Source organism: Peromyscus californicus, unplaced genomic scaffold (assembly GCF_007827085.1).
Source record: "Peromyscus californicus insignis strain IS unplaced genomic scaffold, ASM782708v3 Scaffold_11__1_contigs__length_118956290, whole genome shotgun sequence".
Taxonomy (NCBI): Eukaryota; Metazoa; Chordata; class Mammalia; order Rodentia; family Cricetidae; genus Peromyscus; species Peromyscus californicus.
Window position 1 is genome coordinate 71,118,809 of NW_026294402.1, and position 26,059 is coordinate 71,144,867.

The window sequence follows — 26,059 nt, forward strand, 5'->3', positions numbered from 1 at the left end:
TCCTGCTGTGTTTTACTCTAATTATTACATCCCCTTTTTCCCTATGATGCTTCTAACTCCTCAAGGTCAATGATGATACATTGTTTATAGTTGATGCTTCTAATATCAAGCAGACTCTACATAATAGGCTCTCCTTAGTGGTTTCATGAAGGATGAATGACTATTTTAACATTATTGAGATTTACTTTGTACACACTTGACAGAGACACACCACCAGTTAGATCTATCTCAGCAGAACATCAGGATGCAAGCTGTGAGATGAAATATTTTTTTATTGATAAAATGATTATCCCAAGTTTCCAAAGGAAATAAGTTCTTGTGACCTTGCTTTTGTTATTCAAAAGCTTCTAGCAATTTTCTTCAGTTCTCAGATCTGAACACAGATCATCTTTTCTTGTACTCATGATGAGTGTTGCAGTTTTAATTATCATGTCGATGAAGAAAATAGCCATTAAAAGTATAATATACGTTCAGCTCTTGTACTGTATTTGGATCTGCAGATGGATATAAGACATTCAGAGATAGTCTACAGAAAAGAAAGCCAATTATATTTGGCAATGGAGACATTTAAATATTTTAGCATCCATACTTATCAATACTAAAATTAAACACAAAGCAATGAATTGTGTTCTAAGGAGCATAAACTTGTGCTGAAAATAACCTTCACAGGAAAGGCCAAGAAAAGCTTAAAACATTGTTATCATCATCGTCATCATCATCATCATCGTGGAAGTGAAATGGGAGCTTCAAACTTTAGTACTATTTAAAACTTGTCATTTAAAAATACTATCGTTATGACTGAAAGGGAGAAGAAGACCCACATGCATGCCCGGGACATGCCCAGGCACTAAGGAGAAAGCACAGGCCTGCCTCTGCAGCGCCGGACAGTCAGGCACTATTATGGTGAACAAATGAATGGTGTGATATGGGAGAAAGAGTGTGAGACAGAATGGTTCATGTCCTGTGGACAGAGGCAGATCTGAAGAAGTGAAAGTGGTGAGGAGCAGGCTGAGGTGGGCGGTTTGCTTGGCGCCAGGGATCATGGTGATATCTGGGTTTGGGTTGCTGCCAGGATGCCTGTCTGGGCCTGTGGCCCTGCTGCAGCTGTGATCTGTGTTGATGTTCAAGGCTCCTGATACCACCAATTCCAAGAAGATAGGGCTACACAGAGTTGTCCCTCTCCCTCACTGGCTGCAACACTAGGGAGAACTGGCCCCCGCCCCTCCCTGGCTACAGCACTCAGGAGAGCGGGTCTTATACATTGCCTTGGCAGTTCCACAGAGCTGACCCTTTTCGAGAGGGCGTGGGCCAGCTGGCCTTGACGGTGTGAGAATGGGAGAATGGGTTCTGTCCTCCTTGTCTGCCTTGTGGTGTTGTGGGTGAGGGAAAGATGTCCTCCCCTCTTCTCCCTTCGACCCCATGTGGCAAGCAGGGTTGCTGACCCAACCCCTCACTAGCTGCAGTACTCAGGAGAATGGGCCCTGCACCTCGCCTGGGCAGCACAGTGGTGCTAACCCTGTTGACGGGGGCACAGGTGAGCCAATGGGGGCTGTGAACATGGGAGATCCAGTCCTGCCCTTCATCTACCATATGGTGGCATGGGAAAGGGAGAGATGCCCCTGTCACCTGTTGCAGGTGGGAGAGATGGTCCTGGAGTCACGAGAGTGGGAGAGCTGTCCCTGTCCCTCAACAGTTGCAGTACTAGGGAGAGCAGACACTGCACCTGTTCTGGGCAGCGCAGTAGAGCTGGCCCTAGTAGTGTTGATAAGGGGGAACGAGCTCTGATGGCATAAAAGAAGGAGAACTGGTCCACTCCTTGCTCCTTGCTTCATAGGGTGAACCAGCCTGGACAATGCAGGAGAGCTCCCCCTGGTGGTGAGGACAGGGGAGACCTGGTGGGCTGACCAACCCTGCAGTTATCCAAGCCCAGAACCAAGGTTATGAGTTGGCTCACCCAACATCCACCCCGTCTTTGATCTGCTAGAGCATGTGAAGGGGCCATTCCTGCAGACTCAAAGCTGCAGGATTTCCACAACACAGGGCAACAACGGTAGGATATCCAAGAGAAGTCCTAGTGAGGTCCCAGTGTCAGTGGTGCAGCAGAAGCCAGAGATCTTGAACCAGACCAATGACTCTTTGCAATGAACACTTGCAAGTAAAGATGTGTGGACCAAAGGGTATGCTGTGTGACTCACTGTGTCACACTACAGCTTCCACGATGAGAATTTTCCTTTTTTTCCTCTTTTTATTATTTTCTCTTAAATTTTATTATTATTATTATTATTATTATTATTATTATTATTATTATTATTATTTTCTGGTGGGGAGAGGTTACAGAGGCAGAGGGCAGCTACTAAGGGACAGAGAGATGAATGAGATCAAGATGCATGATGTGACAGACACAACAATAAATAAAAAAGAGTTTAAAAAATATTATTAATTGCACTCTCATTTCCTTAAAGTGTATGAGAAACACAGAAACATTTTTATATATATATATATATATATATATATATATATATATATATATATATATATATATAGTATATGTGCAATATATAGGAATATTTGATGTGTTAAAATCTGAATGAATTTACTTAGTTTAAAACAAAATAATTCTCTAACTTAACTGTAACTGCTATAACTCCAGGCTTGTATATCTTGCTCCATATTTCTCAAAGATATACCTTTTGGAAGAATGTTAGCAAACTCTGAAAAAATTGAAGAAAAAGATTGGATTAGATAGAGCTTGCCAGGATCTTGTTCCTTCCTTTATAATATAAAAAAAATTAAAGATCTTTGGGTGAAAATTTCATTTTGAAATATTTGTATGGACAGATCCTTATACAAGTTTTTATTTCTTGTGTTTTCATATTTTAAAATTTTTGCTGAGAAATTTTAATGCTTTCCAAACTTCCTGTAATGCCAATATATGACAAATGACTCCTGAAATTCATGACTTAATAAATCAGAGCCACTACAAATGACCCAGAGCATGGCTTCCATACTGCTTTGCTGGTGATACCCCTTTAATTTTCATATCATCACTTCAGTTCTTTCTGTGACTTAACTGATTAACTGCATTTGCTTTGCAAAAGCAATATGTGTGTGTAGAATTTGTTTAATGGTTCAAAGGACACAATACAATGAAGTGACTTCATTTTCATCTTGTAAAGCTGACTTGTTATGCAGAAAATACTGAAAGAGTTTTTTTATTATTAATTCTATTTTGCACTGAAATTCACTTAGCATCTCGGACTTCAAACATCTTTTCTGGTACAATGTTGTGTTGTCTATGACATAAGAGAGCATGCTAACATCCACAGTTATAGCTACACATTAGTTGTGATATAGGAATATTACTTCAGAATTAATATCAAGAAAATTTTTAGAGCTCTGATACCTTTAACTTCTTTTATCTCCTCCATCTTTTCCTATTGGCCCTTTTGTTATATTTCCTTGTTTTCTAGCTTAATCCATTTCAAAACAGATCTCCACTTCTTCCGTTGGTAACTATTGGCATAATCAACTTTCATTTTATGTGAAGCCATTTTTCTTTCTAGTCATCTGCCATGTAACACTTGTAGGTATATATCTTTACTATTTCCTATGGCAAGAATTTTCATCTTCTAAGGCCCTAGACAAAACGTAAATTTCTAAGTCTCCAGCCCTTGGAATTCTGATTCAAGAGTTGAAGTACAGGCCTTGAAATTAGATTTCTGATGTGCGTTTAGCTTTGGTTTTCTGGATGTTTTTAAAGTACATGGTTCAAGATGATTCTTTTCAAGTCTTAAGTAAATATAAAAGGAAGAGAAGAAGGCTGTTTAGAAGAATCATCTGTGCACAGGGAGTTTGGATGGAAGAAAATGAAAATTAAAAAAGCTATCATTGAGAAATAAAAGCATGAACTACACAAAGCAGAATGAGACCAGTTAGGAATTTCTCCGTAATGAAACCAGCCTGCACCCCCAGCCACACCAAGCTGCTAATACTGAGCTAGACTCCATCAAGAAACTGTGGTGAAGGACTCCAAACACTAGTCACTGTGAGTCCAGGAGAGGGAGTTTGCATCACTGAAAAGCCAATCAGAGACTGAATTCAAGGAGCATGCCAAAAGAGGAAAGTGAAACACAGGCACCAGAACAGAGGTCATGGAGTTTGAGGTTGAAAAAAAAAAAAAAAAGACTACTGCCATTACCCAGTGAAGAAAGACATTGGAACTCCAGAAAGAGCATGGCAGAATGGGGAATGAGGGGAAGCTTCTTGACAAGAGCAAAGGCCCCCAAGCTAAATGTCTGGAGACAGCAGCAGGAGTGTGGTAAGAGTCTGAAGGGGAGAGCTTCTCAGCATCTCCACCCTAACCACAGAAAATAACTAATCTTTCTTTATACAAATCACAAACATACCAAGAAAGAAATCATAGAAACAATACTTTTCACAACTGCCTCAAAATATCTGGAGATAATTCTAATCAAGCAAGTGAAAGATTTGTATAATGAAAACTTTAATAAGTGAGGAAAGAAATTGAAGAAACAGAAAAACTGCCCATGTTCATGGATTGGTGGGATAACATTGTGAAAATAACCATCTTACCAAAAGCAACATACAGATTCAGTGCACTCCTTAAAATTACAACATAGTTCTTCACAAAAATTGAAAAATACTTTTAAACTTCATTTGGAAACACATACACACAAACCCAAGATAGATAAAAATAATCTTTAATGATAAAAGAACTCCTGGAGATATCACCAGCTCATATTTCAAGTTGTACTACATAGCTATGACAATTAAACAAAAACAGGATGGTATTTTCATAAAGCAGGCACACTGATTAATACAGTAGAATTGAAATCCCAGGCATAACTCTACACACTTATGAACACCTAATTTTTGACAAAGAAACCAACAAAATAAAACAAAAGAACACACTAGATAAATAACAACATCTTCAACATATAGTCATGGTCAAAATAGATGACTACATGTAGAAGAATAAAATACATCTGTGTCTATCACCTTACTCAAAACTCAATCCCAAATGGATCAAGGACCTCAACATAAGACCTGACAGAAGAGAAAGTGGAGAATAGGTTTGAATTCATTGTCACTGGAAAAGACTTTCTGAAAAGGTCCCTGAAAGTTCATGTGTTAAAACCAATGATTAATATGTGGGACTTCATGAAGCTAAAAAGCTTCTGTACAGCAAAGGACACCATCATTTAAGTGAAGGGGCAGCCTACAACATGGTAAAAAGTCTTTGCCAATGGTACACCTGACTGAGAGTTAGTATCTGGAATGTACAAAGGATTAAAAAAACTGAGCATCAAGAAAACAAATTAAACACAATTACAAATAGGTTATAGAAGTAAACAATTCTTAAATAATGAAGCACAAGTAGTTGAGAAACACTTTAAGAAGTTCAACATCCTTAACCATCAGGGAAGGGAAAGTTAAAATTACTTTGAAATTTCATCTTACCCAAGTCAGAATGGTCAAGATCAATAAAACAAGAGCAGCGTATGCTGATGAGGTTTTAGGGAAGGGGGACACTTATTCATTGCTGGTTGGGATGCAAACTGGTATGTCCACTATGGAAATCAATGTGGAGGTTCCTCACAAAGCTGAAGATTGATGTACCACAAGATACTGCTATGCCATTCTTTGGCACATACTCTACAACCTACTACAAACATACATGCTCATCCATGTTCATTGCTACTCTATCCATAATAGCCAGAACTTGGGAGCAGCTTAGATGTTTATCACTTGATGAATGGATACTAAAAATGTGGTACATTTACACAGGAGAATATTATTTAGTTGTTTAGAAAAATGAAATATGCAGGTAAGTGGATGGAGCTAGAAACAATCATACTAAGTAATCTAGATTCAGAAAGACAAATATAAGAAAAAAAGATGTTTTCTCTTATATGTGGATGCTAGCTTTGAAGGTTTATATATGTGTGTTTCATTCAAAACATTCACAGAGGTTAGGTAGCAAATAAGTGACTTGGAATAAGAGGGATGTTCCAATGAAGAGGAAATAGAATATGGTGTTATAAAAGAATAAAGATAAATTATAATAGGAGGATTATAATTTGGGAGGGGTGGGAGGGCAGGTTAGAGGAAAGGATATGGACAACTAGTGCTAAGACCTTTTGGAAAACTATATGGAAAACTATTACTGTAGAAGCTTGCCAAAATAAATACACATATAAATGGACTTTAAATATAGTTGCCATATAATGGGAGGGACAATACAGTAACCAGACATTATATGCTATCAAATAAAGTCCCCAGTATTGAAAATGGGGTATGTCTTTTTTGAGTCGTTGACCAAAGGAATCCCATAGATTCCACCAAACATTACAAGTTATTGCTAATGGTATTGGTTATCCTCCAATGACGCCCGTGCTTTGGTCATCAAACATGGAGAAACTGAGCTTGTGTTCAACCTGAAGCTTCATCCCTACTGGCTAGTGTTCATAGTGCTGCAAGGTGCTGTATGCACTACCAGTGAAGAAAAATAAACATCAATCTCACCCAGCTATGAATCCCGTGAGATACAACAGCACAGGGCAATAGTGACACAAATAGGACAGGAGTGACCAACCACTTTCACTCGTGTGTAGTTTCAGTCCTGCTTTGTGAGACAGGATCTATTCCCTACACTGTTAATTAGGCCAAGAACTGGAGACTAGATAGTAAGGAGCCCTAGTGGATAACCTACAATTATTCTGCTAAATCAGTGGTTCTCAACCTTCCTAATGCTGCAACCCATTTAACACAGTTCCTTATGTTGTGGTGACCTCCAATCACAAAATTATTTTGTTTATACTTCATAACTATGACTTTGTTACTGTTATGAATTATAATGTAAATATCTGATATGCAGGATATCTGATATTTGACCCCCAGAGGGGTCACAACCCATAGGTTGAGAACGGCTGTGCTCCATGAACAGAGCAATAAAACAATGACTAATGGAATATTGTTATACCCATAGATCAGTGTATCTCTGAACCCTTATCAGAGAAGTTTCTCTTTGCAGTAGGTGGTAATTAACACAGCAAATCAAAATTGGGCAATGCAGAAAGTGAGATACTTTGGAGCATGAGATGTCTGTATCCTACTTCTCCATTCAAAACTCAGGAATTTATGTAGAAGAGGAGGCAGGCAGGCTGTAAAAGCCAGGGGTGGACAGGTAACTCAAAGGAAGCAGTGCTTCCCAGACAAAAAAAATGGGCAGAAGAACATACAAATCTCAGAGACTCTTGTAGCATGCACAAGACATGCACAAGTTTAAAGCTGACAAAGTCCTAGCCTGGAGAAGAGAAGTAGAGGGATTGTCCCATCCCTAATAAAGATGGTCTTTGCAACCGATAATTGCTTGGGAAGGAAAAATAAGTTTTCTGATGTGACGCACAGTGTAGCAATTGCACTCCAGGCAAGGCAGCATGCTCAGGAATAGTTGTCCAACACAAAATTCACTCCACCGTTTCTGTTCTCATTTTATCCTTTTCATTTCTTTTTCTTTGTGGGATGTGTTTTTGTCCCTGTTTTTTACTTTGAGAGAGAAGTAATATGGAGTTGGGTGAATATGGAAGGGGAATCTGGGATGAGTTAGTGGAAGAGAAAGAAGATCTCCAAACATATCTTGTGCAAAAAATTTAAAACAAAAACAGACCAAAACAATCCAATTCTCTATTGTCTGAAGAAATGCATGTAAGTAGGAAAGGTATCCCCAAACTGGAAATCAAAGCTAACCTTTAATTGACAACTTTAATCTCCTATTGTGAGAAAGTAGACTTCCACCCAAAAACTGATCAGAAGACACAGAGGGGACCATTACATCTTGGTAAAAGAAAAAAATCTTAAAGAAGCTATACCTATTATAAATATTCATAAAACAAATGACAAAAGAATAATGGATCACACAGTTCCTGACACAGTTGTAGAAAAATTCAAATTTCTCTGTCATACCCAAATGTGCTTTATAAAACCAAAGTCAGCGAAGAATCCTAAAAGGTGATTTCTAGCCTAGGTCAACTGTATTTAGTATGTATATACAAAATCTTCCACTTCACAGATAGGGAATGAATATTCTTCTCCATGCCACATGAGTCTTCTCTAAAATTGAATGTATTATAGGCTACAAAGCATGCCTTGACAAATACCAAAAATGAGTTGAAATATTTATAAAAATCTATTGGATCATTATGGAATAAAACTGGAAATCATCAGTAAGAGTAATCTCAGAAACTAAACAGATGCTTAAAGTATTTGGAGATTGAACAATATACTTATGAATTAAGAGTGGGTCATTGAAGAAAGCAGAAAGGAAATTTTTTAAATGATTGGAACCTAATGAAAATGATAGAGGAAATTCCAAAGCTTCTGGAATATAACCAAAGCAGGACTAATGTGAATTTTATAGATATAAGCCTTCCCAGCAAAAATTCAGAAGCATCTGAATAACTTAATGATGTACCCCAAGTTTCTAGAAAACCAAGAAAGGCTCAGTAGGTAAGGGCACTTGTCATCAAGCATGACTACCTGAGTTTAATTCCATATGGTAGGAAACAATCAACTCACACAAGTTGTCTTCTGACTTCCACATGGGCACTGTGACACCCAGGTGCCCACACATATACACAAATACAAATATACACACTAAATAAATAAAATAGAATAAAAAACAGAAGAAGCCAAATTCAAACCCAGTACATAGCAGAAATAGTAAATAATATTATGACAAAAGATAAAGAAATGAACACTAAAAGAACAAAATATAGACTTGATCAAAGACTTGATACGTTGAAAAGGTTAACAAGATTGACAAAATCCTTGTTAAATAAACCAAAGAAAATGAGAGGAGCCAAAGCAATATATTGAGGGAGGAAGAGGATTCATTACAATAGACTTCAGTGAAATCCAAACCATCAGGGAATACTCTGATAACTTATATTTCAGAAAGCTGGAAAATCTATAAGAGACCAATAATTTATAAATGTGTATAGCCAAAAGTTATATGCCAGATGTAGCAGGAACCTTAGAAGGTCTTATTAATAAAATCAAATCTGAAGCCAGGTATTGGGGTGAATATTGGAAGATCAGAGAAGCAGAAAAAGCCACAGCTTCCTCACCTTGCCGGTTCCTCAGCTGATCCTGTTTCCTCAGACTGGATGTCTCTGAGTCCTTATCCAGAATGAATCTCAGCTGAACTGCTGCTCGAAAGCCTGAAGCTTAACCAGCTAAAAGCTTAACCAGCCAAATGCTGCTAGTTTCTGGTCTCCACACCTTATATATCTTTCTGTTTTTGCCATCACTCCCTGGGATTAAAGGCTCACTTCTTGGGATCAAAGGCTCACTTCTTGGGATTAAAGGCGTGTGTCACCATGCCTGGCTGTTTCCAATGTGGCCTTGAACTCACAGAGATCCAGAGGGATTTCTACCTCTGGAATGCTAAGATTAAAGGTGTGAGTGCCACCATTTTCTAGCCTTTGTATCTGGTGGCTGTTCTGTCTCTGACCCCAGATAAGTTTATTAGGGTGCACAATATTTTGGGGAACACAATACCACCACAGCCAGAATTTACAGATCAATTGTTGTGATGAACAAAGATAAAAAAAAATTCTAAGCCGGGTGGTGGTGGCCCACGCCTTTAATCCCAGCACTAGGGAGGCAGAGGTAGGCGATCAGGGTGAGTTCCAGGAAAGGCTCCAAAGCTACACAGAGATAGTGTTTCTCTGTTTAGTCCTTGCTGTCCTGGAACTCATTTGTAGACTAGGTTCCCCTCGAACTCAGAGATCCCCCTTCCTGTGCCTCCCAAGTGCTGGAATTAAATGCATGTACCAGCACTGTCTGGCAAGATACAAAAATTCTTAATTGTATATTTGCAAATAGTATTGAAGAGTACAACAAAGAGATCATACATCATAATCAAGTTATTTTCACCTCAGGGTTACAAATAATTTCAACATGTGAAAGTCAATAAATGTAATACAGCATTATCAATAGACGAGGACAGAAATCAAGTAACCATCTCAATAGATTTAGAAAAAAGATGTGGGCAACATTCAATATGCTCTCTTAATAAAATGTCCTGGTAGATCTAGGAAGATATGGAATATGCAATAACATAATGCAGGACATATATCATAAACCTGTAGCCTAAATTATACTATGTAGAGAAAATTGTATTTTCTCTAAAATCTGGGATGAGACAAGAATACCCTACTCTGCTCACTTTTACTCAATGCTCAAAGTGTTAGCTGTAGCAAAAGGTAGTAAAAATATGAAAGAGACAAAAATAAGAAAGAAGTCAAGCTACCTGTATTTATAATGGCATGATTCTATACTAAACTAGACCCTACAGATTCCACTAAAATGTTTTTAGATCTGATAACCACTTTTAGTAACCACCATCTACAAATTAGTAATACACTTGTTAAGAAAAAAAATTCATTCATAATAGTGTTTTTAAAAAATACTCAGGAATAACCCTATCCAAAGATGTGAAAGATCTATACACTAAAACACTTTGAGACACTGAAAAAAGAAAGCAAAGTAGATGGTAAATGGTAGAAAGACTTTTTTTTCTTCTGGGTTGACAGGATTAATATCATGGAAATTGCTACACTACAAAAGTAATCTACAGATTCAATACAATAAGTTCAAATGGCTTCACAGAACCAAAAAAAACACACACCAATTTTTAAAACTCATGTATGAACACAAAAGACCACATATTGCAAAACCAATTCTCAACAGAAAGAACATTGCTAGAGATGTAACTGACCTCAAACTATACAGTAGACCCATAGTGACAAAGACAGCATGAGATCAGCAAATAAATAGATATGTAGACCAATGGAATACAATAGAGGAGGATCCAACAGTAATCCAAGACACCTAAGGCCATCAAATTTTTACAAACGTGTAAATAATATACACTGGAAAAAAATAGGTTATTAAAAAATGGTGCTGTTAAAATCAGAGAGCCACTTGCCAAAGAGTTCAGTTAGATACATTTTCCTCACTCTACACAATGATCAATTCAAAGTAGATCAACGATGTTAATTTAAAAACTGAAATTGCTAGAGGAAAACTTGCTAGGGAGGCACATCAAGATATAGGAATAGAGAAAAATTTTCTGAATAGAAATAATGCAAGAATCTCCTGAAGAGTTAACAAATAGGATTCAATTTAATTTAAAAGCTCCCACACAGCAAAGGAAAATACCACCAGAGTGAAAAGACAGCAGACAGAATGGGGAGAAAATATTTGTCACATGTATTCCAGAAAGAGGGTAGATATATAAAGAACTGCAAAAATGAAACTTAACAAACCCTGCCAACCAATAAATGGGTCAATGACCTGAACATACAGCTCTTAATAGAAGATACATAATGTCAATATTTTTAAAAAGAATTTAACATCCTTAGCTTGAGAAAATGCAAATTATTACTATTTTAAGAGTCTATTTCATCCTAGTCAGAATTCCTATCACCAAGAAAACAACCCTTAGTGAGAATGTGAATTAAGAGGAACCCTTATTAGCTGCTGATGGGAGTGTAAACTGATACAGTGACTATAGGAATCAGTGGTGTTGTTTCTCAAATATATATATAACCCAGTTGTGCTACTCCTGGGCATATACTCAATGGATCCTATATTGTATCAAAGATACTTATACTTCTATTTTTGTATTGTTCTCTATTTGTAATAGCAAGAAACTACTACCAATAGAAGAAAGAACAATAAAAATGTGGTATGAATACATGACAGAGTTTTATTCAACTTTATAAGAACAAATATTTGGCAAAAAATAAATGGAACTGGAAAATACTATACTAAATGTATTTGGGTGAGTGAGTGTAGTTATAGGTCATGAAGTCAGAAAGAAACTTGTCTTTGTTACTTTTCCTGTTGCTGTTAAAATATCCTGACAAAAGCGACATGTGAGAGAAAGGTTACTTGGCTCTTGGTTCTGGGTTACACTTCATCATGGTGGGGGGAAGACAAGCAACAGAAGTTTGGGGGAGCTGATCATGTTTCATTCACATCCAAGAGCAGAGCAACCTGGATTAATGTGTGCATGCCAGTGCTCACCTTGCCTTCTCCATTTTATGCAGTCTAGGATTCCGACATAGGAAATGATCCTGCCCACAGTAATTAAGGTGGGTCTTCCCACAAAATTAAAGTATCAATCAATCCTTGATAGACTTTATTAGAGGCTAATTTTCATCTAGATAATCCCTCACAGGTGTGCATTGGAGGTGTCGAGTGATAATTGCTACTAACCATCACAGGTATATGGAGGGGGGTGGTAAAGGAAGGAGTAGGAAAGGGTAATAGAATACATGTGAAGTGAAAGTGTAAAGGGAAATATTGGAGGTAAAAATGTATAAGCAGGAGGAGGAGCTGAAGGAAAATGGAGAAGAGAAGTGGTTATGGTGGAGAACCAACTGAAGCAAAGTGGGAATATTATAGCACATTCAAAATGAAAATAGAGTTGGGGGAAGTTCAGATTGTAGGGTTTAAACAAGGAGGGTCAGGGGATAGAAGAAAGGAAGGGGATGAGTGTGAGGGGTAACTAAAACCTAAAGATGGAAGAAATAGTTAAAAAGAAATCTTCAAATCTTAATTATGAGTCACTTTTTTAATTGAATGTAGGTATCCTGCACGGGTAGATAATGCTAATTTCAGAGCCATAGATGATCAAATGAAAATCCCAGTGTAAGGTATAAGTTGCCTCTGTATGAGTTGGTGGTCAGGTATGTCTTATAAACCTCCAAACAGCATAGACTTTTGACTTTGGTCTTGGTTGCTCACCTGAACTAGATGATAAGACCCTATTGGTGAAGATACCACAAACCTTTGTCATAAGCAATAGGGAAATCAAGCTGGAACTGATCTGGAAGCTTCATATCTGCTAGCTGGCTCTTGTACTGCTGGGGTTATTATGTGATAGCTGAGTGAGAAAAGTCATGAACAACATTTTTCATCAGTAAATCTAGAGTATTACAGGATAAACCTACCAGGCAAATTGGACCCATTAGGACAACAGTGGCATGACTGTTATGGTCTTAACCAACCACTCCCTGCTTGGTTTGGAGACCTGCTCCTTCAGATAGAATTCATGCCTGCTACTGGAAATTCAAATATTCAATACTGGGGAGGTCATAGACACTAGGGATAACTTACTACTGTTATCCTGTAAAATGGACATATATTATATTGTCTTCTAAATATTTACATTTACAGGCTTAGATAAGTGTTGTTCTCAGCCTTGATCAGAGAAGCTCCATTTTGCAACAGTGTTTGTAAATGCGAAGGCTCTCAGCTGTTCAATGAGCTGAGAATAAGTCACTGTTGAGTGTTCAGCTCTAAATGGTAGACAAATGTCACCCTTCCAGGGATCAGTGAATGTCACAGAAGAGGAAGCAGAAAGAATGTAAGAACCAGATGATTAAAAGGAAGGGTGTGAAGCCCTGTCTTCTTGGTATGGCAGATGCTGTGATTATTAACTCACAGCAGTTGCGGTTCCCGGCACTAGGCCTCTCAATACTTAGTCACAGATAGTGGAAGGGATTGTGGGACCATATCTGTCCCTGGAGAACTATTGGCTGTTGATGGATACCGAGAGGAGTGTCATTGTCTTCAGTGGGTAGTCACTGGTGAGCCCCATGCTCCAGGGATAGATTCACACACAGGCCCCTATGACAAACAACTTTGCTTCACCTAAGTGGGTCACAAAACCAAACCAAAATGATATGGAAGAAGGAAGTGGACTTGTAGGAAGGAGGGGATAGAGAGTATTAGAAGACATAAGAGAATATAGGTGGTGCATGTAATCAGGATGCACTGAAAACATGCAAGAAGTTGTTGATGAGAATATGGTACTGAAAAACAAGAGAGAAAATCACAAGAATCCTATTACGTTCTTTTGCTAGTTAAAGAAAAATTAAAAAATAAGTAAACATTTATCTGCTTTATGTATTTTTACCATCAGCTTATGTAAGAGTCAAATATATGTGTGTGAAATAAAATGCATGCTCTGTACAACCACAGTAAAAGAAAATAGAGTTCGAATGTACTGTGCATGTGGGAAATAAACCTCGTTGGAAGCTGGATGACACCATGTCAGCATTCCTCTAGCAATAGTGACTCCAACTCTTGTTGCCAAGTTTCTTCTTCTTCTATCCACCATACCTTTTTTTTTTCTTCACAGATTTCCTGTTTACTTAATGAAAAGACAAAGTAAGACAGCACCACACTCTCTTTGGCAAAAACCTTCTATTAACTATCAGGTGCTTTTTTTTTTTTTTTTTTTTTTTTTTTTAGCTCCTTCCTCATATCTGATGAGCTGCCAGCTTCCAGCTCTATACTATCTTTTGTATTTGGTTCATTTTATTTCTATTCATCTGCTATGCGGACTTTACCCTAATAATCACTGTCCTGAAGAATCCTGTGCAGGTTTCCCAGTTTCAGGTCTCTCATATCTTCATTCTTACCATGCCTCAAATTGCTCTTCCTCCCAAACACTCTCACATGTGACAATAAGGTCATTTAAAAACAACTCCAGGGAAGTTTTAGAATTGCAATGTCCTCTTGATGGTTTTTTCCTTTGATGAGTATGTAGTGTCCTTCCTTATCTCTTATGATTAGTTTTGCTTTGAAGTCTATTTTGTCAGATATCAAAATGGCAGGATTTTTGTTCCTTCAGTCTACCATTAGCCAATGCTACAGACAAGAAACACAAAATAAAGACCCACAAAACCACAAAGGAAGCAATTCAAAGAATCTAAAGAAGTATTATGCTAAATTTATCAGAAAGCATATGAAAACCAAGGTTTTATTGGGATTTCTGAATCACTTTTTGGCAAGATTTATGTACAATTATTATGTATTTTCAAGCTATGGTACATTTACTATCTTACCAGCTTTAGTGGAATGTTTTTGTACTCTTAGAATTTTTCAAAATTCTACTCACACGTCAACAAATCGAACATCATATATTTCCTTTTCAGTGAAGGCTCTGACCCCAAGTCAGGCCTGCTATATACTCTGACTTTACATTTCCCTCTTCAGTATCTGCCATACTACAGTCTATTATTTATAGCTTAGACTCAAACATACAATTAGAAAATCCTTGTAGGTAAGGATCATGTCTTATTAACTTTTTTATTTCCTCTACAAAATGTAATAAAAGAGATTGCATGTTGTGGGTGTTCAATAAATATTTGCTGAATGAAATAAGAAAAGGAAATAGTTCTAAATTGAATAATCCTAGAAAATCACCATGTTGCTTCAAGATGTATTTTTCTGTTTGCCTCTCACTTCTACACGAGACGTAGTCTTCTATAAAGCTCTGCTGCTTTTGATTCTACTTGGGTGATGAAGATGTGCTCTTGTAACTTGAAACCAATAATCTTTAGGGGGTTTGATTGTTGCTAATGACACTCGGCACTTAAAGTTATTGTAAGAAGTCCTTTTACCAAGAGGGAAAATAGCATCTCTGGCTTACCCCTTCTTTTATCTTTCCCTCTTTATCCCCTGTAGCACCTATGAACACAGTCAGTTATAGATCACTGAGCTCATGCTGATTATGGAATTAGTGACCCTTTCAGTTAATACTAAACAGTTTGATTGTTCCTTAAAGTCCACGGATACTTTCAACTTGTGTAGACTTAACATATGCATATCAAGAATAAAAATGGAGAACAGAATGAAGAAGTTAGGTATTGTTTAGGAAGGAGAAACTACTCAGAAAACGAACACAGTAGTGACTCTCTAACACTGAATGTTGCCACCTAGGGAAGGGGCAATAATAGCTCTGTCATACTTGTGACTGTAGGACTAAGTTGGACTATTACAAACACTCTGTTGAAGAATTATATAATGAGGGCAATATAATAGCCCCTCCCCAATCTAATTCTATAAATTGTATTATAGTTCACTGACTGGTAACAATAAACATTGTTGAGAAGGCTGCCCTGATTGATTGATAGATGCTAGACTTAGTGACATTACTCTTCTTGGGACAAAACTGCACCTTCTTGGGACAAAATTGCATAATTTTATTGAAGTTTCTGGAAATTAAGAGCCAGAGTCAGTCAGAGCATTATTTTTGTTTATCTTATTGTCATTAAATTAATTTTCTTGGAACCAACCTGCAATTATCAACATTGGTCTTATACTTCAACCAGAAGTATGATTTTTTTCCTTTCCTTTTTTTTCTTTTCCTCTTTCTCTATTTTAGTGAAGCCATAGCTTGGAATTAGAGCCCTGGACATTTGAGTTGAGTGCTCTGTGACTGATTTACTTCTTCAGTTTCCCTCCCTCCCTCCCTCCTTCCCTCCCTCCCTCCTCCTCTCTCTCTCTCTCTCTCTCTCTCTCTCTCTCTCTCTCTCTCTCTCTTCCAATTTTCTGCACAAAAAACGTTCACAATTAGTATGATTTAATTGTGACACAGGTACATAATGAAGGGTTCCCAAAGTTAAGCCTCTATTGGCATGTTGAAACCCCTTGTACTCAGGTAAGGATGTTCTTCCCTAACAGGATGTCAGAGTCACGGTGACATTCGGTTTCAGCTCTCATCATGCATTTGGAACACAGAACTCAAGTGTATCTGTAGACTCATAAGGTAACCAGGGATTATTTTGAAACAAAGATAGTTAAAGTGAAGGTTTGTTACGTTATGTAGCCTCAGATATTGCAGAAATATAGAATGTTATTTAAGAAGATCTTGGTGTACTTTCCATGAAAACAAAAACCCAAACCTAAACTCTTTCAGTTAAAAGTTTTCCAGAGGAGTAAGATAGTTTCCTATTATAAGTCCCTGAGCAATGTTAAAGGGCTTGTACTGTTAGGGAGAGATATCTTAAATGGTACCTATCAATCATTGCTTTAGTAATTATAACATAAATCTTTTGATATGTGTGTTTCCTTAAAACACAGAACAAAAGTAGGGCTGAGAGACTTTTTAATGATATAATTTATACTCTGTCATTTGTGGGGACCCAAGTTCAGTCCCAGCACCAAAGACAAAAAGTAAATACAACATATGTATTTCTCTTTTCTATGTTCTTTAAAATTTTTTTAATTCTTTGAATTTCATACTTTGTTTTTTTATCACATTCACTCTTCTCCTCAACTCCTTCCAGGTCCACTGCCCATTCTGTAATGACCGCACTTTGTGTCCTCAGATTTCTTCTTAATAAACCCATGAAGTCCAATTAGCACTGCGTATATACTCTGGGGTGTGAGAGCGTCTATTTGAATGAGGTCAACTTTTCAGGGCCTATACTTTTAAAGAAAACTGCTGAACTCTTTCCCTATAGCTATAAATTACCAATAGCTCCTTAGTCAGGAGTGGGATTTCATAACCAGAACACTCAACTGGATAAGATTGCTTATTTTTATCCTCCAGTAGCAGGAATTACACCTGCCATCCTTATGAAAACTATCCAGTAGGGATAAATCCTCCAGGTCAGGAGCAGCTTGATTTCTCCATGTTCCATGACTCACGTGTGTGGTGTTTCACTGGTAATAATTCAAAATATCCTTTTGAGTTTGGGAAATTCAATACACTGAGAATCTGGAGAAGAATATTACAATTGTATAACAACATCGTGTTTATTTATTTTTGTGTGCATGTTGATGTGTATTTGTGTATGGCTGGGGACTTGCCAACATGTGCATATGGAGGTCATATCACAACTTGTGGGAGTCAGTTCTTTCTTACCACATGGGGTCCAAAGACTGAACTCAGGTCACTGGGCTTGGGAGTAGATCCTTTTACCCACAGAGCCATCATACCTACCTGGGATACTACAATTTTAATCATTGCTGTGTTTTCATTATGAGCCAAGAAAAACAAAACTTTTAAAACTATTCTTGCTTTCAGAAATTTTAAAGTATACAACATTGCCAATCTAGAGAGAAACCTCTTGGATCTTAGGCATGATGCACAGGCTGTTCTTGGTCCATGCCTCATCACAACCTAGACTTCTCTCCTGTCTCTCCTTACCTGTGCTAACTCAGGAGTTATCAGTTGTTACCAGTCACTTTGCAGTCCCTGTTATTTCACATCTCTTGGATTTTACGTTGTTTTGTCCGACTAGAATTTCTTTATCCAATTTTCTTTACCTAGGTAACTTGAATTTACTCACTAAAACTCGGGTTAGTTGTCTTCTTTTCCTGTATCTCTACCTAACCATGCAAAGATGCTTACCAGTCTTCTCAGATGTTTCGATTTCTTTATGTGCACCCTCCATCAGAGCTCTTGCCACATTCTATTGAAACAGTTTGTATGTCTGTCTCTTCAACTGGGGTGTATGTCCTCAGATTTCTTCTTTGTACCCTTAGTCCTAGTACAGTCATTGGCATAAAACCTCTCAATATTTTCAGCTGACTCTATTGTTATGCCACTGAGTACTGAATTTCTCTCATTCCCCTTACTCTGACTTTATGCAAATTAAAATACCATTTAGTAACATACCTTTTCTGTGACAGAGATACACATCTCACAGCCTCCTTTGCAATTAGATGGATACAATGTGATGTTATTAGGATGAAGCTCAATAATCATGGGCATGTTTGTCAAATCATATTTTGGTTAAAGAATCTGTTTTGTTTTTTGTTTTTTGTTTTTTTTTTTTAGTTACTCCTAGGTCACTCTTGTCATACCATGGAAACCAGGATATGCACATCAACTTACCTGAAAACCTAATTGCTTAAAATAACCAAAGTATATTCTGAATTCCAGAGGGGCCAAATATTGGTATGGAACTTGCATGGACAACTCTGCTTCTGAGTCTGTCATTAAGTTTCAGTCAGTTGGGGCTGGAGAGATGGTTCAGTGATTAAGAGCACTGGATGCTCTTCCAGAGGACTTGGGTTCAATTTGTGGTTAACAGTCTTTATTTTCTTTTTATGGATAGAGAGTTTAATCCCACCCCTGGTAGGGTTGCTTCAGAAGAAAATACTTAAGAGCAAGAAAGAAAATATGCATTCTAGCTAGAGTTTCTAATCTTTTAAAATGTAATCTTGGAAGCAGCATACTCTTTCATCTTTTGGATGCTGTTGTCATCCAGACCCAAACAATGATGATGTGAATTTATAGGAGACAAGGTATGAACACCAGGAAGCAAGGGTGTTAAATGCTGCCTTGGTAGCTGGTTACCTCAGATGCCAGGTGTTGAGATGGCACACAAACAGTGGTACATGGACCATGAGTCATTGCATGGAACAGACTTTCTTCCTGCATTATTTGCTAACTTATCCAGACACAGGGCTGAAGAAATGGCTCTATGATTAAGATTATATACTGCTCTTGAAGAGGACTGGAATTTAGTTCCGGGCATCACATGACACTTCTCATAAGCCTGTTACTTCAGCCTCAGAGGATTTAGCATCACCTTCTGGCTCTGAGGGCACCTGCCCATACATTGTGATGCACATAAACCCACAAAGGCACACACACATAAATAGTTTCAAAAATCTAAAAAAGAAATAATACCCTTAAGTAGTACCAAAAATTAGGGTTTATTGGCTATTATGGCAGGAACTTGTTATTCAGACCAATCACAGTTGTAAGTGGTTTAAATGAAAACAGTCTATGTATAGGCTCATATATTTGAATGCTTGGTACGCAGTTGGTGGAACTGTTTAGGAAGGATTATGCGTTGCTGCCTTGTTGGTGGAGGTGTGTTACTGGGGTGGAGTTTGAGGTTTCTTTTCCTCAGGATATTCCCTATTAACACTCTTACTCTGCCTCATGCTTGTGGATCAGGATATAAGCTCTGAGCTACTGCCCCAGTGCCATGCCTACCTGTGTCCTGCCATGTTTCTCACCATGATGGTCATGGACTCACTTTCTGAAACTGTAAGCCCCAGATAAACTCTTTCTTTTTAAGCTGTCTTGGTTATGGTATTTTGCCTTAGCAATGAAAAAGTAACTGAAACCAAAATCTTCATGTTAATCTGCCTACAGAAAAAGACTGATGACTGGAAGGGCTTTGGTCTTTCAAGGACTTACAGCTATTTCTTACTTCAAAGCAAGACATTGAAGTCGTTGTCTTATTTTGACAAGTTATTGAGTTTGAATTAAATGTGATTGTGTTCCCACAGTACTGACCAATTCAGGAATCAAAGCTGGCTTAGCACAAGACTGGGAAAAGGTCATCTGTGCTCCCGATCTTGCCCCCTGGAATGATAGGAAATGGACAATTTTTCTCGCTCTGAGAAAACAGCTACAGGATATTTCTGTGTGCCATGCTTTTCTTTCATAGTGACTTCTAAGTACTTGAATCTTTTAAATTAAATACAACATACCTCAGAAAGGTGCTCTGATGAGTAATGAACACAAAAGTATAGCAAGATTTTCTAAGAATAAATACTCTCCGTAAATATTAAACATGGTTTTTGGGCATTTACTATTGAAAGCAAATTTATTAGCAAAGACTCAATCACAGTGATATCTAAATGAGAATAAGAAACAAAGCAAACACTTAATTTGAGGAGCTAGATTTTTATGAGGTAATAGATCTAATGATAGGAATGTAATGCAAACTAATATATCTATCAAATTTGCATGGTCAAATTAATAACATCTAAGAGCTGTTTAATAAAGTATTAGTATTTTAAATGAATGACTGTGTTTGAAAACAAAGAAAAAGGATAAGGGTCTCTGGATTACATCAGGTTTTAAGTGGTTTTTTTTCTTACGTTATGTCTAACAATAATACTTTCAATAACATAAATTCCTTAACCATAATTATCTAACATTTTTTCCCCAGTGAGTCAGCTCCCCAGAACAGGCAAAAGCATTTTTGGCAGTACCTATTTTACCTTGAAACTTTGTCTTGTAATGTAACCCTATCCTGACCTTGATTGGGCTTATCAAATGAGCTCATCCTCCTAGCTGAAGAAGTGTAGTCTATCAGAGAAACAGTGTGACAACATGCCAGGACAGTACTGCATGCTCTCTAGAGGGCACTGGGGCATTGCCTGCTCCCTTCCTTCACCTGTGCTTCTCCCGTCAAGCCTAGATGATAAAGTGGACATGTGAAGTATTAGAACATGGAGCATCGGTTCTGACAAATCCATATTTGAGATTTAGAGCTGCCACTTTCTGTGTAACTGAACTTTCAGATTGGTTAAAATTGCAGGTTTTTTCTCATTTGTTAAACAGTTATTGATTTCTGCATTTTAATTTGATTGTGTGGTGGCATCGAAGCATATGTGAATGGAGCCTAGCACATGGGGCTTGACTCATAGTAGTCCATAAATGGTCTTCATTTTTCTTTGAGAAAAGGAATGGGAGATAAACACACCAATCATCCATGTCACATGTTCCTGACTGATCCACCCCAGTGAGTCATTACTTATCTAGCAGAGCAAAGAACTCTAGAATGTTGAATCAAGCAACAGAGGGCGACTCCACTCTTTCATTAGACAAAGAGCATTAGTGGTGGGTGGTTTTGAATGTGAAGAGTCCAGTGAGAACTCAGGGAGCTTGAGCACTAGCATGGGAAAATTGCAAGCATAACTAAGGTGCTGGATGATGAAAATTCCTCAACTACATTAGTTATGATCTCCTACTAAAATCAGGAAAAAAATCAGAAACCTGAGACATTGTGTTTAATTTTTAGATTCAGCACCCTTATAGATTTCTTATTTATTTGTTATTCTTTGGCTTTCTCTTGGTACTTTTAATTTTCAGATAAGTTGATGTGCATATCTGAAAGTTTCCATGGTAGGACAAGAGTGACCTAGGAAAAACAATATCCTGATTTTTTGACTGAAATATAATGTGACAAACATGCTCATGATTAGTGGGTCTAATCTAAGAACATCACATTGTATCAACCTAACTCTAAGAAAGCTGGGAATAGAGTTGTAGCTTAGCCAGTACCACTTCTTGGATATAAAATTAACTCTAGAAAGCAACTGCATTACAGATATGCCTACCATGAACAGAATTTTCCTTAGCTCATATTGGTTAAATCCTTAAGTGACAATGTGGTTTAACCTTGTTGAGTCAACATATTGCAAGCAATTATTTAGAACATTATTGCTAGAACAATTTACTGACAACAACTACAATAAACAAATAAACAAACAAATAAGACATAGTGCAAGCAAGTATAATCTGTGAGAAAAAAATTTGGCCAGGCAGTGGTGGCTCATGCCTTTAATCCCAGCACTAGGGAGGCAGAGGCAGGTGGATCTTTGAGTTCAAGGTCAGCCTGGTCTACAAAGTGAGTTCCAGGACAGCAAGGACTAAACAGAGAAATCCTGTCTTGAAAAACCAAAAAATAAATTAATTAAATTTAAAAAAATAAGAAGGACTTGCATGGAGAGACAGAAAGGCAATGCTAAGCATACAATACCAGAAGGATGGGTATCTGGATCTGACAGAAAAGGGAGAGTAATGTGGCCAACTCCATTTTACTCATTTCTTTTAGAAAAACACTCCTTTGAGGAATGGGGTGAGAGAAGAGGCTTGAAAGAGCTACATAGATCAAGTTAGGCTGTGGCTGCAGAAGATGGTTACAAACCTCAACAGGGAACACTTCACTAGTGGAAGTAAAGGAACAGCAAAAACAAACAAACAAACAAACAAACAAATAAAATGACATTAATCCGTATTTACTATTTCAAGAAAAAATATGTTGGCATGCTCTTCTTTATATCAAGGGAAAGTATTATATATTATTTGTGATATGATTTTTAAATAGCAACTATTACCAACTTCAGTTTGTAATTAGAAAAGGGAAGAGTTGGAGAGTTCAGAACTTAATCGTGGACACACAAATAGCAAGAACATAACTAGATGAATGTCCATTGTTTGGATGGTTTCTTTTTTTGAGGTAATGATAGGGAAGTTTGGAATTTCCCAGGTGAAACAATATCATTGAGCATGGAGGAAGAGAGGCAGAAAAATGAATATTTTCCTGGCCATTTAACATTTGAGTGAATAGAAACATCTTTCCCTCCAATTTCTTCTCAAGGAATAAGGGCTAAAGATTACATCTAACTTCTTTATTTTAGTGTTCCAAAATATTTTCCTTCTTACACACATCAATTTTATAAATAAAATATTGCTCAAAATATATCAGTTAAATAAGTAGGTGAGTGGACTTGGATATAAGATATAGAACCTTACCACCTACTGCTTCCTAGGACTTCAAGTTCCATAATTAGACATGCATATGACTTTCTGCTGGAACACAAACACTCATCAACTCCCATTTACAGTAATTGTACCTTTTTGTGAATGACTTTGTCATTTGTTTCCAGGAAACTGCTTTCTATCTCTGCAAGGAGCATCCTTATAATGAAGTAGGGACATAATGATGGTGAGAGATTGTCAGGAGGAAAAAAGAAGAGGCTGAGTGATCAAGACTTTGCTATTATGCTTAGACAATATTCTACTGCATCAGTTAACAAAAGGACATTGTCAGAAAAAGGACTTCTAGTTAATGGCATTGCATGTGTAAGTTCAACAAGGTTGATATTTTCCAAGCAACCAGTTACATGAAAGTGCACATGTTATGTGGACCTGAGGGTCAGTAAGTACATCTGCTGCCTGTACTGTGTTGTGTCTCCTTCATACTCATAGCATCCCTTTATCTTACATGAGTAGTGTCACTTCTCCTGATACCCTAAGTAGATCTATTTGTACCATGAAGCAGAAAGGTAATTCTTGTTCTAATCCGTCTTGCAGATTTGACAGTGACATCAAAGATCAAGAAGTCTGTAAGTAATGACGGTGCTCATTTGTTTAAATGTCAAACCCAAACCTCACCAACTTTCAGGGAACATGTCAGTAAAACATGAACTTCAGTTCACCCAGAGAAGATTTCAGTGTTATTCAGATGTAACTCAGTCCTGCGGGAAATAGCTGTCAGTATCTAGAAAGTAGAGTTCCTTGGGTAAATCTTTCTTTTAAGCTGAATGGAACTGGGTGTTTAAAGACTTGAGGCTGTGGACAGTTGACATTATGAAGTAGCCTCAGTGTAGACATAATACTCGTCCCCCAACCAGAATATATATATATATATATATATATATATATATATATATATATATATATATATATATGAAACTATGCAATCAGGCCATGAAGACTGTATCACAGAGTCTTTGCAAAGCAAACTAGAATACATCAAAGAAGAGCACATTTATCACAAAGAGTAAGCCTGAAATAAAATTGGGGAAGAAATATGGTGTTGGTTTATAGTTTTTCTTGCTTTTAATTTTTTTTTTTTTTACTTTTCTTGAATTTAAGAGCAGTAATATTCCTTCCTAGACAGGGATTTCTTGTGAAGTGAATGGTAGTGGTACTTTACTGGCAGTGTACATGGATCCAGAGGAGAAAAGGAAATCCATCCAATAGGCTTTTTGCAGACGACCCAGAACAGAGAATCTATTCTCTACATGCTTTCTAGCTCTAGAGTAGAATTACAATTGAGAATTCTGGATGTGAGGTCAGAACAAATGGGGCTGAATCTGAATTATGTCCTCTAATAAGCCATCATTGTTTTATCTTCTAGTGTGGTTTATTTTAAGATTTAAGCAATAGAGTGTATGTCAAGTGGTCTTGCAAAGGTAGGTACTCAATGCATGTTCAATTTGATCATTCACTTAGCAATAAGTATGGGCCCCATGCAGTAATTGCTCATAGTACTCTGTTTATAGCTGTGACTCTGAAGATGACAAGGTGGGAAACAGAACAGATACAACCATTAAAATCTTATCCTTATAACAAGAGCTGAATCACATCTACTCACATGTCCATTCACTTTCATTGTAGACTAAGAAGATTGTCTTTATTTTTAATCTTAAAAAAAAATCAAAAGAGCAAAAGTATCCTAAAATAATAAAGAGCAAGCTAAAGTTCTCAGAGATTTCTTGCCTCATGACTAACACTCTCTCTAAAGAGCCCCTCTGTCAGTCACACATTGTCAGCTTATCTACTGTGAATTGGAAGAGAAGGTAAAGCCAGGGTAGCATTGAGAACCTGGTGAGTTCTGTCCTTCATTGCAGCTGCAACCGTTTTTTTTTTTTGTTTTGTTTTGTTTTTTGTTTTTTACTTCCCAGTTCCCAGCCCATTTCACGTCCCTCACCCCCCACCCCCCACCCCCCACCCCCGTTTGGACTGGGGAGATTGCACGGTCTCCTGGCTGTCTGCCTCCTCCTCCTGTCATTTTCAACAGACTTCCTCCACACTGCCCTCTGCATTTGAAAAACCTCCTGGTTTCCATTCATCAAGGTACATACTCCTTCCATTCACAATTTAAGTCGTAGCTCCCTCCCTGAAGGAAGCTCCTTTTCTTAACAGAAATTCCCCCATCCTGTCCTAATGAATCCACCAAGCTCCCATAGCTTCCTTACTCCTCCCTCACTTCATCCATCAGAAATTGTGGTTGGGAGCGCAGTCATGAGCGAGCAAGGAAACCTGTGTTTTTCACAGACCAAGACAGACTCTGACATTAAGCTTAGTTTCATTGTAAGAAAAAAGCACCAGTTGGTACAAATATTTTCTGAAACTGATAACAACCACTCACTGGGGGGAAATACGTATTGGTTGAAAGGATGGATGGATGGATGGATGGATGGATGGATGGATGAATGAATGAATGAATGAATGCACGCATGCAAGCATGCATGCGTGCATGCTTGAATGGGTGGTGAGGACGAGCTCCGGAGCACTTTTCTTGCTCCTCCTTCCTCCTAAGGCTCCAGGCACGGTTTCTGTTTAATTCCGCTTCTGTGATTGAGCGCACTTCTGTCTGCCTGCCTCTACCTCCACTCTGCCCCTTCATTACCACTTCTTGACCCGAGCCTAAGCCTCCTTGCTAAAGGGCATGGTACCGAGCTCGCGAAGGCCTTATGACTTCATCAGTTTTTCCGGATGCAAGCCCTCCACAATAAACCCACCCAGCCTGCACAAAAGCATTACAGATTCCCCTACACTCAGCAAATCCACCTGGAGGTCCTTGTTCCTCTCCTTGGGTTTATAATCTAGGTTCTCAAACAG

General features: G+C 37.8%; 1 protein-coding gene across 2 annotated transcripts in view; it reads right to left on the bottom strand.

The window, feature by feature from the left end:
• The window catches only part of Hcrtr2 (hypocretin receptor 2), a 102,116-nt gene that overhangs the window by 74,235 nt on the left and 1,822 nt on the right, over positions 1–26,059 (bottom strand). The window lies entirely within an intron of this gene.